The sequence below is a fragment of the Cyanistes caeruleus genome, chromosome Z (genome assembly GCF_971803275.1).
Source record: "Cyanistes caeruleus chromosome Z, bCyaCae1.hap1.1, whole genome shotgun sequence".
Classification (NCBI taxonomy): Eukaryota; Metazoa; Chordata; class Aves; order Passeriformes; family Paridae; genus Cyanistes; species Cyanistes caeruleus.
This window is the reverse complement of record NC_141732.1, coordinates 33,457,773-33,470,005: the sequence shown is the minus strand read 5'-3', so window position 1 is coordinate 33,470,005 and position 12,233 is coordinate 33,457,773. Positions and strand designations below refer to the sequence as shown.

The window sequence follows — 12,233 nt, the reverse complement described above, 5'->3', positions numbered from 1 at the left end:
AGGTCACAAAATTGCAGTTGGGTCAGACGCAAATCCCTCAGGCCCCTGCAAGACCTGCAGTGACTATCAGTCAGTGCCATGGGTGTTTTGAGCCTCTTGGTTATCTCTGCAGGGAGTCCTCAAGAGTGATTTGTGCTGTCACTACCAGTTGTGGCTGGGAAACACTTTGACCTGGTTATGCAGCCCAGGAGCTCCTTCTGCCTGTGCTGGCCCCTGTGGATAAAACAGGTGTCTTTCTATCCAGAGTCAGTCTTTGCTGAGTTTTGCTGTATGCATAACATTAGTTAAAGCTAAATTAATTCTGTCTCTGCATTGACCTAAACCTCGGGATATCAGCTCCAACCCTAAAAAGGATGAGGAATTTGATTTTCACACCCACCCTCCTGCCTATAATGTGCCATTAACTGGTAGTTCCCTTTGTTGCAGGATCTTGTGGCCGCTAATAGTTCATAGGGTTTGAGAGGATAAATTAGTGGAGTGGTACCAAACACAAATAAAATCACTGCTGGCTCAGTAAATCCCTGAGAGGCTAAAAAAGAGAGGCTGTGAAGCTCCCCTTCTTTACCCCTTTTTGGCCTGGGTGGTGTTGGGCTGTCAGGATCTGTACCTTCATATGCTGTGGCTAAGCCCTGTATTCTGGCATGCTGCCATGGTAAGAGGCACTACTGGGGAGGTTGTTTCTGGGTTAATATTTAGTCTAAGCTTGAGCTTCTCATCCAGGGTGAAGGTGAGAGCTAAGGGGCAAGGCATTTTCTGTGGGTGGATAACAACAACACCCTGTAGCAGGAGCTATACCACAGTGCTGAATTTCTCTTCCAGTCTGCAGGCTGGGCAACCTCCTGCCACCATCACAGACACAAAGCTTGGGGCTTGCTCTCTTCCCATTTAAGAGCTCACTTGTGGCCTGAGACAATGCTGAGACTTCTTCACTGTCTCCCAGTGATAAGAGCTCCTTTACAAAACATTAGCTCTGTTTGGTCTAGGGACGTGCCAAGTGCAAGAAAACAAACCACTTTCCCATGACTGAGCCACAGTGCTGGAGCTGATATAATATCATGCCATCCAAGATAATTTAATCCCTTTCCTAGAGTGAGAGGCTGTGGCCTGCACAGAGATGCTAAATCATGAGATTATCTGTGTGCTTTCTGTTCAACCTCAGGAGCTCTCCAGATCTCCAGAGGGGAAAACAGCACACCAGGTTAGTCAGTGGAAAAGAAAGGATCCCTAACCATGACACATTTGGGGTGAATGGTCCCCTGTTCTGCTGCAGCCAGATGTTTGCTTTGGTCACATGGTCCACTAGCTTTGAGACGAAGTCCCTATTTCTCCCCATTATTAAATGACAGCTTCCTGTGAAGTGCAAAGTGTGTCTTTGAGACTCCAGCTGTTGGATCAATATCTGCTCTGGTTCTCAGCTTAACTTTTATGACACAGAACCTCTGGCACTTTCTGATGTCAAGCTGTTGGAAGCTTCGAGACTTGGAGAAATATCCAGGGTAAGTGGAATTAAATTTCAAGTCCCCTCGTAATACCAAAATAGGCCAGATCAAAACTTTCTAACACAGTTTTGAGTATTAGAAAGCAGCATTCTTTATAGCAGTGTGCTGGTCACTTGGAGAATCCTTCTAACTGAATGCCCTGAGTGTTGGGTAAATGCTCAAAACGGTGAGGTTTTTGTCATACACACTGATGACATACTCATTGGCTATCCCTGCTCTCCTGGTGTATGTGTATTAGTTCATTTTACATAGTCACACCCTCTTTTTGGAAGTCCCTACATGGTTCTTTGGGGTTTGTCTTCAATGTCCAGTGTCCTTTTTAGGTGGCTGTTCCTCAACCCCCATTTTGAGTAAGTGCAGTAGTGTTGCTTTGCGTAACTTTGGCTTTGTCAGCCTTGCAAAGCTAAGCTGGCATCCTGTTGTGTTTTGTAAGACTTGTTTTGTCTACTTCAGGAAGACTACATTGTTCCCTTTATTTGATAAGAGTAAAATGTTGTTCTATTCTGCTGTCCTTACAATTTGGGAAAAAGTAGGACTCAGCCCAACATGACAATTCCATGCTGAAAATAGTGCCTATGTTTTTTTCCTTTTACAAAGTCATTTTGTTAGTTGAGAAGTACTGTCTATGGGCAGCATTTTGCAGGGAGGAAAAGTTCCAAAACAAAATTAAAACAAATTGATATTTTTTGCTGCATCTTCAATAACATTTTTGAACATCATAAAAGATCTTGCAAATTGATGGGAAATGCCAATGCCACAAACTCTGAACTCCAGTTCAGACTCAGTTAAAGCTCCAGTTTTAACACTACCATTGCCATGGTGCTTTAAATTGCTCCCAAAGCAGGTGGATGTTGTGCCCTCCATGCCACCCATCCCCATGCATGTGGCACAGTTAGAGACAGTGAACTGCATGGGGCTGGAAATAATTACAGTAGGAAAAATGGGAACTGTGGGAGCTCAGGACCTCTGACCAATGAACCAATGCGATTTCACAGAAGCCCTTTATTGTTTATAATATATTCTTATTTATACATTCTAAAACTACTGTTCACACGATCACGCATCTTTTCACTGGTGCCGCTGTCCTGCCCACGCGCTCTGCATGCACCCCTCGGGGCACAGGACTGGTTACAGTTCAGGTGTCAAACTGCCCTCTGTTATCTGGCTCTTGTGGTCCTGTTTTCTTGTTTTTCAGCCTCTTCTTTCTTATTTTTAGAATAGCTTATGTCTCAGCAACCTTGAGAAATTCCAGAGGGTCTGATAATAAACTCTAAATATGGTTTGGCTGGAGCACATCATGGCCCAAGCTGTTCAGATACATTGCTACAGGGAACCAATGAAGTTTTTAGTAAAGATGAAGTTAATTTGTCATAACTAATCAGCAATTTCCTTCACATGTCTCCATCCAGAACTACCAGAGACATGCCAGGCCCTTTGTCCTCTGCAGGCAGGGATAAAGCAGAGTTCAGTGCTTTCTTCAGCATCTCCCCTTGAGTGCAGATATACTGGGCTGTGTGCTGGTATAACTTAGCCTTGAATATACCTGAGGATGTCATTTCTGCAAACTGGTCATCCCTTTCCTAGGGCTGCAAGGCATATCACCATGCAGGAATCCGTTTCCCTTCTGTCTCCTTTCATCCACTTCTCCAAATGCTCCACGCCAGTCAGGACCCTGCTGCCAGGGAGCTGTGCCCAGCTGGGTGAAGTGCTTCATCATTATTGCACAGACACCATGAATGTGGCCATGTAGCTTCTGCAATGCAGACCAGCCACAACAGGTGCCAGTTCTTTTCTTCCAGTGGCTTGCTACAGGTTGAGATGCTGCACAGGGTTTCTAGCTAACAGTGGTGGTGTTCTGTTGCACTGCTGTCATGCTCCCCTTCATAAGCAACTCTGCTAGAGTGGTAGCTTCCCACTTCTCATTATTTTGCATGGGCCAGAAAGAGATTCGTGGAACACCACTCTGCCTCTTGGCCTGATTTCTGGCACCTAATGGTGTGGGGTGGCAGAGAGTTACAGAACACACTTCTCCAACTTCTGCTGCTGGATCTCAACAGAAAGCACTAATATGTTTGCTGCTGGAGGCCCTTTTCATAGCAGAAGTGTTGTGTGGGACTGCTCTTTCCCACAGGCCATTTCTGTGGACATGGGCTGTCAGCAGCGGTTGCTCGGCCAGTCTCTTGCTGCTGGATGAGCAGTTGAGATATCTCAGGGGAGAAGACAGAGAGTAGCATTCACCCCAAGCACCAAGGACACCCCAGTCCCAGCCACCCAGTTTAAGACTGCAAAGAGGGGAATGGGGAGCAAAACCATTCACTTTGTCAGCACCTAAAACAGCTCTCAGGAATGGCACATGCACATAGATGCCTACAGTGTGCAGGGCTGTAGGTAGAAGAAATCTTTCCCCTCCCAATAACCCTAAACAAACACATCTTTGTCTACCCTGTCAGTCGTGCATGCTATCTTCTATGGCTTAATCAGGGCTGGAGCATAGCATGTGTCAAGGGAAGCAGTGGAAATCATCTTTGTATCGATACCTGATCTGTCTTGTACTTCTCCATAGGGAACATGTGAGCACACACTGCAAGGATCCTGAGGGGTACCAGAAGTCATCTTAATTCCTGTAGGCAGAGCAGCTGCTGCACTAGCATTCACAATTCATATCCACAGGAATTCCTTCCTGTGCTCCATCCATGGACATTGCTTCTCTACAGTTGTCTGGTGGTGTACCTGCTGAAATGCCTCAGTTTCCTGGGATTTCCCGGGCTGGCATCTGGTAGCAAAGGATGAAGATCACTCTGGTTGGTGGTTGGATCTGAAATTCTTCTCAACACTCTTGAAGAATTCAGTGGATCTAGTCTTTTCACAGGCATAATTTTTCTTCTCCAAAAGGACTTGAGATGCCCTGACAGGCTTGCTAATGACGTCACATGTGCAGTCTCCTCTTTACCTGAGTTGATGTCTGTAGTGAGGAAGTGGTCACTGGGCTGGTGGTTGTGATCTCCCCTTGATGGAATTACCGTTCGGCTAAGGACGCACTTCCTGCCTCTCTTGGCACTGTCAGCAGTTCTACCTGTTCCAGTGATTTCAATCCTTTCTATGTTGCCTGTTATTACTTTGGTTGAAAGTGTTTGAGACTTTTTTTGGAAGGCTTCTACCCCTTCTGTCTTTGCCTACATCTGCTAAGGTTGATACACAGCTTCTTGATGAATAGTACTTTGCTTTGAGGACTGACTTAATAATAACTGGTAGCTAACATATCCAAGCTACCGTTTGGGCATGTTTGCTTTTCTGTTTGGTCCTTCAAACTGATCTGCAGCATCTCACTTGTGAAGGACACAGAGTTTTACAGTCTTGTCACAGCTGCTAGCTCAGCCTACAGCTGCCTCTGCTACCCAGTGAGTGATGGGACTAAGGTAGATGAACTAGCTGTCTCAGCCTCTGATTAATCAGACAGGACCAGAGCGGCGTTAACTGAGGGGGTGGCCAAAGAAACCACCTCTGCTATTTGATCTTGGGCGCTGCTGCCTACTTACCGAGTTCCTCATTCAGTGCACTGAGGAGGTTTGTAGTGCTGCCAAGGTACCGGCTGACCCCAAAGTCTGAGTGTGAGCTCTGTGAAAAGCTTTCTAAAGCCATATGCCATCAGTAAAGGGCCTGCAGCTTTGGGCCAGTGTCTCTCCATCTGCCAGGGACTGTTGAGACAGCCAGAGGCTGCCATCTAAGGCTGGCACATTAAGACGTGTTGCCGGGGTGCGTGCAGTGTTCAGGGTGAGCGGTACCTGGTGGTCACAACTGAGGATATGGCAAGTGCGCCTGTCACCTCAGAAGCTGTCTGAGCTAATGCAAGGCCTGTGGCACTCTCTCTACAAGTGACGGCAAAGTCTTGATGCTGTGAGGTCGATCTCGTAGGAGAATCACGCATCCACCTTTCACCGTGCGCCTCCGGGCACAGAGTCGGGGACCCACCCGCAACGGCGATGGTGACGGTGAATGGCGCACGTCGGCCGGCTGGGCTGGCTCCCAAGCCCAGGGCAGCGGAGAGGCACTTGAGCACCTTGCTGTGGCTGCGGAGGGGCTCTCCCCGCCACAAGCACCAGGATAAGCCCTCGCTGGCCACGGGAGGCTGCGCTCCGGGGCCGGGCACGGCCGCGGACCTGATCGCCGCGGGCAGGCTCCGCGGAGCTCCCCGTGGCCAGCGGCAGTCCCGGTGCCCGGCGGCACTCCCGGCTGCGGGGCGCGGCGCGGGGGCGGGCCGGGGCGGGGACGGCGGGCGGGCCGGGCCGGGCTGGCGCGGCGCGGATCCCGTGCGCACGTCCAGATCCCCGCGGCCAGCGGCAAGGTACGAGAGGGCGGGTGGCGGTGCGGGGCCGGGACGCGAGCGGGCAGGGCCGGCTCGGGCACCTGCCGCAGCCCGGGGCCTGCGGAGCCCGGCGGTGCCGGGGAGCGAGGGGAGACGCCTGCTCCGCCCGCCTTGCGCCGGGGGTGCCGCAGCTCCCTCCGGCCCCACCCCGCTTTGTGCGGAGCTGGGTCCGCCGCCCGCAGCCGCGGGGACAGCGACGGCCGGGGGATGCCTTGGGCGGCCGGTGCCGCGGGCCTCGGGCATCCCCCGGTGCGTGCGGCGGGAGCGGGGCGTTCCCGCTGGCCGCGCTCGGGGCAGCCGGTGCTGGTCGCGCTCTCGGCGGGCGAGGTTCTGTTGCTCGCCAGTAGCGCCAGGGCTATTCCTGCAGGGAGCTGCCGGCGGGATTTTCTGCGCGGGGTGTGGCGGACCGGCAGCCGGCCCGCGGCGGGAGCCCTCCGGCCCGGGGGTCTGCAGGCGGCGGTGCGCCGAGCAACAGGGCTTCCTGCCGACCCGAGCCATCCTGCTGCCTGCTCGGGAGGGCTGCGCCTCCTGCCAGCCCTGCTGGACGGTGCCGCCGGTGGCACGGTTTGGCATCTGTATAACTTCGCTTATTATTTATAGAGAAGCCTCACCTATGGCTGTGTGTGTGATGGGTTAAATTTGGCCTTTTTGGCTGGAGTCGTGGGGAATTTGGGTGCTTGCTGTCAGGGTAGGTCACATCCTGCACAGAGCGCGATGACAGCCACATAAATGACTCTCTGGCACCGGCATCTCCTGGTGCCACTTACCCCTGAAGGGGGAACTGGCGCCTTGAAGGGTCCTTATTTTCAGGCAGCACGGCTTTGACGACTGCTTCTTCCATGGGTCTGGCTTTGATGCTGCAGCTCTGTCAAGGGCCAAGACAGGTTGTTGCAAAGGGATGTGTAACAGACAGCACTTTTCAGACTGATGGCCCGGTGAGGCCAGCTATGTGCAGTGTCTGAACACATTGTTCACTTTGCAGGGAGTGGTGCCCTCCTTGTCGTGCTCTGGAGCATCCTGTCTGTTCCTGATTCCCACACCACCCTGCCCCAGCCCCTTTCACTTACACTTTCTAAGGAGACACTGTGCTGCAATCCTTGTGAAGGGTATTTGCCTGGACAGGCTTAGTCTCTTTTGGCCCCTTGGGTGCTCAGGGGAAGTGATTTCAGAGGATTCAGGGACCGTTTGGGAGAAGGTTGACTGAGAGTTGCCTTTAAGCTTCCCCAGTGCAGGCTCCCCAGTGGGTTAACAAAGGAGCAGCCTGTGTAGCCCTGCTGTTCCCTTTGTTCTTCCTCTGGCTGTGCCCTCTTTGGAGAGCTCTGATCTCTCCTGGTTTGATTAGAGATACGGAGTGACTGATGGAGACATCAGGGAGTTCATGTTTTGGTTGCGAGCATTTCAAGAAACTCTAGAGCTTCCAGAGACGGAGAGCTGGTTGCTTCTCAGAGACAAGGAAAAAGGAGGTGTTTTCATCTGTGCTGCTGTTGTTTAGTGAATTAGTATTATGACATCTATTATTATAGGTTTGATGAGAAGTATTTCAAATTCATTCAATCTGTTGCTCTGTAGCAACAAATCAAAGCCCGTTATCTCAGCAAAGCTGCCATAGACCTAGGAAATGTGAGACCCAGGTGCTGGTGGTGTTTGGACAAAGAGCCAGACAATTCTACTGCCTGCATCCCAGCTCAGGCCCATCTCCTGGCCCCCTTTCCTCTGAGGCAAAGCACCTAAGCATGAGTGTGCCTGTTTTGCAAGTCCATGGGTGAGGGAGAGCCCTGTCCCGTGTGGCAGCTGTGCTGCCTGACCAGCAATACTGATCACCTCCATCCCATTGATCTGCTGGCTGTGCCTGTGCAGCAGGTGGATCTCCTGGTAGCAGGTCAGGCTATCTCCAGATGTTTATCATTCTTCTTTCCTACCTTGGTAACTTCTGCCTTTCAAGTATGCTCAGAGGAGGTTTTCCCGCTCTGAGCAAATTTCTCGCTCTCCAAATGCCAGTAATGGATAATATTTTCACGTTTCTGTGTGTGCTATATTTGTTAGTAGCTGGATAATGAGTGGATTTTCAGTTGCCTGAGTTTGTGGCAGGTTTCTGTGAGTCTCTTTCTAGGTGGCTTGGCACTGGGCAGACTGCTGTCTCTGGAACAGGTTTATAGTGCCTCTGCAAGGGCAGTTGTCTCTTGCCTGTGGGCTGTGTGGACTGCCAGATGCCTAAATGTGGTGTGAGCTGTGTTTTGGGGGTGAATAGTTGAGTACAGAGCAGATCCCTGTGCTGTAACCTTCAGGTGCCCAGGTTACGGAGGCTTAGGGAGAGAACTGAAGGCTTTGGCACATCCCTGACAAAAAGGTGATGGTTTGAGTGAGAGATGGTTGCCCTGGAGCAGGCTAAGCTATATTTTATTCATGACCTTGCTGGTTCCTCATAAATTGTGGTCAGTTTGTTGCCTCTGACTTTTTTCATTCCTTGATCCACAGTTGGCAGCATAGCACGAAGTCTTCAAGCCACTTTGTTAGGTCCTGATTTCCCCGGCAGGGATTTTGACAGGAAAACTGTTGGGGAGTGGGCTGTGGCAGGGTATGACAGAGGCTCTGTTAAGAAATAGTATGGAGGGAAACTGTTACAGATCATTTCACCACCATCCACTCCTGGCTGGTTCAAGGGGACTCAGCAGGTCCTTAACGGCCACACCCCGTTCTCCACTCTCATAGGAAAGTTTCTTTGAAGCGTTTGCTTCAACAAAAAAGCCCCACAAAACTCCAGCACCTTATCTGAATGTTCCTGACTTCCAGTTATAAACACCAGCGGTCTTACAGTTGGCCCGTGCGCTGTCTGGGTGGCTGCTGGACCTTGCTACTAAACTGCTGCTCAGAGCCAAGGGCATCCCTGGTGAGGCTGGGCAGCAGCTGTGCTTTGAAATAGCTGTGTCTGGCCACCTCTTGATGCACAGCAGGAGCACAGACGGTCTGGTCTCTTGCTCCCGTGGCGAGAAGGCACCAGAGCGACGGTGTGGTGAGGTGTTTCACATGCAGTCATTACCAGGCTTTCAGTAAGTGCACATTAAGCTGCCCTGGCTGTGGAGCTGACTGAGGCAAGCAGCCTGCAGCACACTGCAATTATGCAGACGCGCCTCCTGCCTCTCCTCAGGAGAAACAGGAAAGACCTTTACATCATCCAGGAGGCTGTATTGGTTGAGAGATTTTGATATTCACAGGGTTACACTGGCTTGTAAGTAGAAGCTAGACTGGCCTAGTATTTCCAGGGATTTCCCCTCTGTGGTATTACAGGCTTGCCAGCAATTCCCCATTTTGAAAATACACCCTGCAGGGCTCTATTAGTGTAATGCTGATGCTTACTATTTCTAAAGCACTTTGAAATTCACAAATAGGACTTTTTGACCCTCAGCCAAGCAAAACCCTTCCTAAAGCTTGGAGACATGCTGCTGCCAAGGGTAGGACCAATGACAGTGTGCAGCTCTGAGCCCTGTTCTTTCTTCCCTTGTTGACCTGTTCTCTGCTTTGCTTCACACAGTTTCAAATTTTTCAGAGCAGTGCCCAAAGTTTGGTGCTTCTCTCCCTCTATCTTCTGAGCATCCTTCAGGGCTCTGGTTTGTTGAAGAGTTCCCTTCTAGTCTGGTGAATTGCTTGTTCTTTATCTCTGTGCCAAGAAACATGGACCTACCTGCAGAGAGGAGGCTGCAACTCTGCATTGCCTCTCTCCCTCTGTGGGACAAAGTCACCTAGGAAAATGATAAGGAAGACAAAGCAGAAGAAAATCCCAGCAGTTGTGGTATTTTATCACTGAGAGTAAGACAAAGTTCATTAAAGCTGATAAGTCAGCTTCCAGGAAAGAAGCAGAGGCCAAATTCCACCTTGTTCTTCCTCTTGCAGTTCTGGGAGCTGTGCTTAAACAGGAGAGGAGGCAATGCTGGGGGAGAGCTCCTCCCAGAAAAAGGTGACTGGGCAAGGCTGTCCGTGTCAGGGTTGCATTAATAAAGGAAATATGAGCCTTGTGGCTTGAGCTTGTACTTAAAGTTGAGCAGCGACAGTCAGAAAAAAAGGTATAGGGAGGGGCCAAGGCAAATACTGGGCTTATTCCCAAGAGCTGAAATTAATCAGTCCTTGCTCTACAAATACCATGATTTAAACTTGACTTGCAAAATGCATGTGAAAAGGGCTGAAATCCTCCTTGGGAGAGTCTGAAATCTCTGGATCCCATCCCAGGTTTTCTGGAAATCAGTGGTAGGGTGCATGAGAAGTGCTTCATGGATGAGTGCCTGTTCCTCAGGCACCTCAGATGTGGCTCTCTCTGTGGGCTGGGATATGGGGTGATACAGCAGGCGAACTAGAGCATGTGCAAGCACAGGTCTGGGAGCAGCAGATCTCTCCTGGTACTGTCTGTCCTTCTCCAGCCTCACCCAGGTCTTGTTGAGCTAGGCAGTGTTAGCACATAGGACGTTTGCCAGTCTGCCAAAAGGGCCCCTGAAGGGCTGCCCCTGAATGCCCCCCAGTGTTAATTGTCACATCACTGATCTGTGCTGAATCCTGCAGCACCACAGCTACCCTGTCGGATATCTGAGCAGTTTGGGCTGCAGCAAATTTGACTCTGACAGTGCTACTCAGTTCTCAGTCTCCTTTCACGTGGTTACATTAAGGTTATTTAAACCAGTTATTTAAACCAGTGTTTCACAGCGTTTTCCCTCAGCAAGAATATGCACATCTTGAAAAATATAAACCGTGTTGCCTTAGAAAAGCATAGCTACCATTTTGCCTGAATTGCTGGCACAGTTGCAGGGCTCGTTTCTAGGAAGCCTAACATTGACGTTTTTAGGAACACCGCCTGTACCGTGAAGGATGCCAGGAAGGACCAATCTTCCTTGTCATCCGTGGTTTCTTCTATCTATCTGCTCTGTAAAAGGAGCCTGTGCTGGCAACAAAATTGCAGGGTAATAGACACAGAGAATCCAGACAGCTCTTTAATTGCAAGAGACGAGTAGAAGAAGTCAAAGATTGTCCTGCTAACATCTACTTAAATGTAATTAGTTCACATTATTTTTCTCTGCCATTTTTGCTAATTTAATTTGAATACCAAAATGCACACATAGAGGAACAAAAACAAAATCAGAATAGCATTGCTCCAAGTTCCTGCTCTTGTAATGCTCAGCCTCTTCTACATACAGAGGCTCTTTTCCTTGCAGTTAGGGAGGATCAGAGCCTGTCTTCTGACCCTCCTGCCTGTGGTCATGGCTGTTTTGCTTTGAATTTGCAAAAGGTCTTTATGTCAGTAACTGATGCTTGAGTCTTAATTGAGAAGATTGATTTTGCTAATGATAGCCTGGCATCTGACATCTTTCACAGAAATCAATTAGGATTCAGTGTCTCACAGTTTTAAAAATCATGGCATTTATTTAAAGGATTAATAGGGATTGAAGGGCTTGACTGTACAGCCCCTTGCATCTTTGCATATTTGCATGTTTGAGGCTCATGGCCCTGCCATACACTAATCTCCTGTGCAGTAGTTCTGGGTGTGATGCATCCTGCCAGGCAACACAAGTCTTGGAGCAGAAAAACTCAACCCCTCTATGAGATTTTATAGGTGAAAGCTCAAGTGGAAAGTTGACACTTTTGTCTTTCATGGTCTCCAGGTTGTATTTTGGTGAACTCTTGGTTTCTGTGGAATTTAAAAGATCAAAAATCACTTCTATCTTTATAGATAATGGATTCTTCAGCTGGGCTGACAAACCACAATGAGAGCCGGTAGCTGGAAGGAGAAATTATTACTTGGCAAAATAATAAAGCAGTTGTGTTTTTAGCAGTAAAGAGGAGGAATCATCATCCTGGGAAGAGCTTCCCAGGATGATGCATTGCTAGAAACTTGAACAGGATGATCACCTAAATAATGTCACTCAGTGGAGATAGCAGTGTTCTCTGGAATTAGGCGACATCTCTCAGTCTGCCATTAGCCAAACAGCAGCTGCCTGGCCTCCTGCAGAAATTTCTTTTCTCCAGCTTACTACCCCTAGAGCATCTCATCTCACAGAGGAGACCATGCATGTCTCTCTGCAAGCTCTCTGCATGTTCTGCTGGGCTTTGCCCTTAGGGTCCCATGTTGGTGCTCTTGTTGCCTGACACAACAGCTAACTTTCTCTCCTGAGTTATGTTTTATGGTCGCTGGAGGGATGACAGTTTGAAGGCAGGAGTCCTCTGAGCCAGTTTGAACATTGAACTGTTGAGCCATTTGAACTGTAAGTGGAGAAGGACTTCACTGGCTGTGTTGACTTGAGATCTGGAGAGGGAGGGGTAGGTGACCTCACTGAGACAGAGCACTGTGTAGGACCAGTACCTGGTTTTGTGACTGGTGTGTAATGACTGAG

At 49.5% G+C, this 12,233-nt stretch overlaps 1 protein-coding gene across 2 annotated transcripts in view; it reads left to right on the top strand.

Moving 5' to 3' along the window:
* Positions 1-1,157: 1,157 nt before the first annotated feature.
* CORO2A (coronin 2A) overlaps positions 1,158-12,233 on the top strand; it is a 62,264-nt gene continuing 51,188 nt past the window's right edge. The window contains exon 1 of one of the 2 annotated variants that reach the window (XM_086868387.1): positions 1,158-1,496. The gene's annotated coding sequence lies outside the window, so the exon portion shown is untranslated. Of the gene's footprint in view, positions 1,497-5,797; positions 5,842-12,233 lie in introns of those variants that run through there. The other variant, XM_086868388.1, reaches the window with a different exon arrangement.